Genomic DNA, 6,141 nt, shown 5'->3' on the forward strand with positions numbered 1-6,141 from the left:
GGTCATCTTATGAATAATTAGGTTTTTATCATTGTCATATACACACAATCCAATTGAGGCCCATAGAAGTTTAGCTACTTGTCCAAGGCCACCCAGTCAGCAAAGAAAAGGCATGAAACTTGAGTTTCTGTGTGGCACTCCAATGTTTGTGTCCTTAATCACTGTTTCAACAAAAACAGAAAAAAAAAAAGTCTCTATTTTCTTAAAAAAAATTTTCCCCAGACCATAACCCTTTGGATCATATAATGAATGTGTTTTTTCTTATTCTTTCTGAGCTACTTACCCAGTTATTCCACCCCCCAAAGTGTTTTTTTTTTTTTTTTTTTTTTTTACCTCCAAGTACTTATTTGTTCTTATTCTTTTACAAATCTGTCTCCAGAATTTTAATCATTCTTGGCTCGCTTCTCTGACAGCCTAACCAGAGATGTGTGCTGCAATTGCAGTCAGAGAAGTGCCCTGAAAACTTAAAAAAAAAAAAAAGCAAAACACCACCACCACCGAAAAACCCTGCTTTTATAGTCCATCTGATCTATACAGGAAATTAGAAAACACCACATACTTAACTGGAAAAATACTTGAAGTGAAATGAAAAGTGAGATTTACTGTTATTTAGATTTTGATTAAAAAATGTTTATCCCTTATCTAAGGCTCGGGGACACTGGAAATGAAGGAGCCTGAATGTTCGCTTTATAGAACTTTAATGATCTTCTCTTATTATGTTATATTACTGTTTCCTAAGCCTGTGGTCAAATACAATAGCTTTATTAAAGCTGTGATTCAGTTAGAAAGAGGAATGAATTTTTCTGCCATAGGAGTGCTGGTGAGGGATGAGAGAGGAGGATGGAGCTGTTGGGGAAAGAATCCTGCAACAAATGCAGGGTGGACATCCGTGGCTCCCTTGCTGGGGGATATTCTTCTCCCTGGGAGCATTCTCCAAGAATTCCCTGCTAAACAGCACAGGGCTATTTTGCTTCTGGTCCATTTGGAAAAGGGAAAACAAAACAAAGCAGAAAGGAGGACTAAGTTGAAGTTTGGATCCAGGATAATGTTTGTTTATGTCATGTCCCAAATTCTGACATGGCATAGATAACAATGAATGCTCACATTGTCAAGCATTCACAAAGGACCAACCGCTGCTCCAAGCCTGACCCATTTCTTCTATCACTTAATCCCCTAAAAAATTCCAAGAAGTAGATACTATTATCACTTCCATTTTAAAGATGAGGAAATGGAGGCAGAGTTTACATAAGTGGTGGAGCCAGGATTTAAAATCATATTTTTATTCCAGAACCCATGCATGTAGCCATAATATTGTGTGGCTGACTACCCACCTCTTTTTGATAGCAGGTCATGTGTCCTGGTGGCTACTTAGGGGTGGGGGAGGGAGAGACTCTCTGAGAACAAGAAATACAGCCTGAAAGAAAGAGGGATTTGGAAGGAAATTGTTGTGGGGCCTCCTAACTGAAGCAGGGCTGGCTCCTTTTGAAGGGAGAGAAATGAAGCAATTTCAAAGAGTCGGGAAAGGTTAGAGGTCAAAACTAAGCCACTGTAGCTAAGCGATGTAGAAATGCAAGCCTGTCATTGCTAAAGTGACAAAATAGAATATCAGGACACATTCAAAACAACCTCACATAATTACTATGGAAATTAACTGTTGCTATTTCTGAGACATTTTTACCAGCTGTTTGAGGGACACATGACATCATGAACAATTACTGATGAAATAGAGGATAAGGAATTAAGACTTGGCCAGGTTGCTTAACCTCTCTTTCAGGTTACTTAGCCTCAGTTCCTTCATTTGTAAAATGGAAATATTCATAGCATCTACCTCTTAGTGTTCTTGCAAGGATTAAATGATAATAATGTAGTCAAAATATTTGGCACCAAAGCACCTTACACAGAAAGTGCCCAATATATGTTAATTCTCCCTTTTGCCCTCCTGTCAGTTCCCCCTGCTATAAAACTGGGTCCCATTTGTCTAGAGGGAAATACATTATTTACTCATGAAGATGGACTTTGAATACCAATCATTTAATGCATATTTATTGAGCATCCTCCCTATCCCAAGGAGGATGCTACACGCTACATGCTAGAGATTTTAGGGGATATTCTTACACTCTGTATAGCTTACACTCTGGTGGGAGTTGAGCATTGAAAATAATAAGTATGAAATAATAGTATAATATGCAACAGAAATATGTAGCAGGGAGTCTGATGCATCCTAGGGGTTCAGAAAATGTCTCCCTGAGGAAGGGACCGGTTAATCACTACTTTCAGGGCGAATGTCAGGCGGTTGAGGAGGAGGCACCCAGGAGCAAGAGAGCCCCAGCACACAAGGGAACTAGCTAATGCCAGGTCCCAGCGTCGGGGCAGAGGTGTGGGGAAAGAACTGAACGCGTAGATGGTCCAGCTCTACTGGAGCTTAGAGAATCGGGAATGATTGGTGTTGGATGAGGTCAGAGCAAGAACCAGAGGCGGGATTATAGAGGTTTTAGAGCTCTGTTGCAGAAGCCACCTCCTCAGGTGAGATCCAGAATTTAGCTGCTGTCTGTTGGCACCATGTAAGTCTAGACATTAGGCCCCAGAACCGTAAAATTCTATGTGTGTGTCTTTATATTACTGTATTTTGTTGGATTCAGTAGGGAAAACAAAGGTCACTTGATGTATTCTCAGATTGAAGGCTGATGATACAGGGAATTCCAAACTCCAACTGAGAGGGTAGCTGGGGAATTGAAAGTCAGAGAAGCAACCCTGACCATCTGGTCCAGCAGCCCCAAAGAAGCGGAATCTTGAGGGTCTGCCAGAAGCCACTGTGACCTCACACCTGCCCACCCGTCTGCTTGCAACCACCACAGAGGAAATGGCTTCTCCAGTCATACCTTCTGAATATCACATAGAGGACTCGTCATGCTCATCTTGGGCCTGAAACCATACGGGGGTTGAGGGGAGTTGGTCAGGAAAGTTAATGCCTGGCTTCTCCTGTGTGAGGCAGAGTGAGAGAGAGAAAGCAAAACATCCCATGGTAGAGAAATGGACTGTGCTTCTACTAAGTCTAAGACATGCCAATATCTGATGTACCTAGAAAGGGGAAAAATGCTGCCAATTAAGCCAACACCACCCTTTCCTCTCAGCCATTAGGCACATCCCCATTTCACAGATGTAAAAATGTGTGCATGTATGTTGGGTGAGGTGTCTCTGACAACTGGTAAAAAGAACAATGATACAAGAAAAAGTTAATAATTATTAGCCTTTCTGATTTCTTACCTTCCAAAAGGTAAGGTACCTTCACCTTAGGGAAACTGAGGCAGTCTAGAGCCTAGAGCCTGCCTTCCAGTCAGCACTGAGGAGCCACCTTGGAAAGGGAGCAAAAGGGCTTGTCGTGCCTCTGTCCTGTGTTGACCAACTTTGTTGTTGTTGTTTTTAGTGCTGGGGATCAAAACTAGGGCCTCACACATGCTAGGTAAGTGCTCTTCCACTGAGCTCTAACCACAAAGTGGCTGCAAGGAAACTGTAGCTTCTAACAGAACAGTTACCCTTGCTTGCTTACAAGACAACCTTAAGTTTTTTTTTTTTAAACTTTGTGTGCGCATGTGCATGCTGTGAAGTATATCACACAAGCAGAAAGGTAGACGATCATTTAATTAAAAAATGGAACATCACTAACATCCCCCAAATCCCCCTCCTGTATCTGTGGCCAATCAGGGTTCTTTCCTGTTTCCCTGAAGGCAGCCATTACCCTGACTACAGTCACCACAGATTGGCATGGCCTACTTTTAAACTGAATACAAACAGAATCATGCAATATGCCCCCTTTTTGGGGTCTGGCTTCTCTCCCGCAACATTTCTTGTGAGATTCCTCCATTGTGTGCATTGTTCATTCATCCTCACTGCTCTAGATTATTCCATTGTAATGTTGGGCATTTGGGCAATTTCCAGTTTAGAGCTATAATGAATCGAGCTATTATGAACATTCTGGTATGTGTCTTTGTGAAAATGTGGGCACGTTTCTGTTGGGTGTAGACCTATTCATGGAACTGAATGTGGCTTTAGGAAAAACTGTGTAGCCTCCCTTAGGGTTCACAACAGCATTGCTCAGGAGCTTCTTCAGAGAAACTTCCAGACAAAGACTTGAACCCTGAAAATATTCCATAGGGAAGAAAATGACTGTCATAACAGCTTATGAGGAAAGACTGGAGCAGATATATTCTGACCACGAAGCGTGTGGAGCTGGTGAATGTACTTCTGCTCAGTTGCAATGGAAGAAATTTTGGGAGGGTCACTTCTTCCTCTGCCTTATGTAGCACCTGGTTACCTGGGCAGAGCTAAAGTTACTAGCTCCAGCAACCTCTATATGCACTGTTGGGTTTTGCATCCATGGCAACACATGTTTTACATACCATTTTATTTCAAACAATGGGAAATTAAACATTTGATGTGAAGCAATGTCAGGTTTCAAGTTGGAGGGTGGGGGAGGGCTTAAGACTGTCTCCAAGTGGCATCTTGTCAGGCGGAATGCCTAATGCAATGCACTTAAGGAAAGGTGTTGATAGAAAGTCCCTCTGTTCTGCCGTGTGCATAAAAATGTTTCTCACTGCCCGTTTCCCTCAGCCTTTCCTGCCCTTGCATACTGATTGCATCTCAGGATGCAAACTATGCACGCACACACACACACACACACACACACACACATGCACCCACACATGCACTCACACATGCAAACAGCAGTTCTAGGAATGAAGCAGAAATATGTTTAAAAAAAAAAGTCACCTGTCTTTAGAACATAAGACCTTTCTTTTGGTGGCTCACTAGCAGGAACAGGGTGGTAAGTGCTCACCAAATATTTGGTTAATAAATAAATGATTGAATGCAGCCTCGAACTCTTTAGCAGAGGAAGGGTGACATTGGGGACTGCATTTCGTTTTGTATACCAGTTTCCTTATTATGACTCTTAATGACTTAATTCTGTGATTATCTTTATGTCCTAATAAAAGCGCTTTTAACAATTAGGGGTTGTCTCTCTGAAGTTGTATTTTAAATTAATTAAGCTGTGCATTTAACAGCCTCTACTGTCTGTTAATGCCCACATGTACAGGAGTGGCAGGTGGAGGGGTAGAGTCCTGCTTACAGTAACAATTGCTGCCTATCTCTTTGGTTTTGTTTGCTTTTTATTTATATATTTTTTTCCTTTTTGTTTTCTTTACCTATCAGCATCGGAAAAGAAGGATGACAGGCTGGGGGAACTTCCAAGATGAGAAATCAACTTTGATGGTGAAAAGTAAACAAATAGTATGGTCTCTCCTTTTTGTCTCCTTTCATGTCGAAATCTCAGGCATCAGTTTCAGGCAGAGAGTAGCCTGCTTTATGGGAGCAACAGATAGGAAGCCACGCTCTCTTCTTGGCAGCATTTGGTGGAGAAGCAGAAGGTCTCAACTCCTTGTTACTTGCAAAGCATGTTCCATTTTGGGATAGGTTTTTGTTTATCTAATAAACACATAAACACACACAAACACCCCCACCAATGCGTGAATGCCTGATATTTAGAAAGTGAAGTCTGGCAGGTGGAAATGAGGCCCTTTGACACATCTCTATTTATTGTGTTATTTCACCAACAAAGGCTCAAATGCTAACTAGCTTTGTGAATAACTTGTGGATGGGAATGTGATCATTTTTCTAAGTCAGCCGGTGGGCTCAGTTCATTGCACTCCCCACCTAAAAATAAATTCTCTGGCTGACTGTGAACATACCGATACTTGCTGCAAGTGAAGCAAACTTATGGGGACCATTAAAGTGCCAGGGCATTGGAAAATAACAGTGAAGTGAATGCTGATTTGCATTTATGTCATAAAATAACTTGTCACCTTCAATTTATCACAGTAATTGGTACCAGAGGAGAATGTGTGATGCTTACGCTTGGTTCAAAGCCACCTTTCCTCACCTCCCAGTCTCTGCCTCTCCCTCTCCCGAATTAGGAGTGGGTGCACCTCTAAGGAGAAGCGGTCTTAGCCCTTTTCCACATCACTGGAATTTGGGAAACCAGATGCATCACTCTTTTCAAAGAGATTAATAACAATGCCTGACGGACAATGCATGTTTAAGACAGATACCAGCCTGAGCAGTTTTGTTCATTAGTGCTGTTAAATC

Source organism: Sciurus vulgaris, assembly GCF_902686455.1.
Source record: "Sciurus vulgaris genome assembly, chromosome: 11".
Taxonomy (NCBI): domain Eukaryota; kingdom Metazoa; phylum Chordata; class Mammalia; order Rodentia; family Sciuridae; genus Sciurus; species Sciurus vulgaris.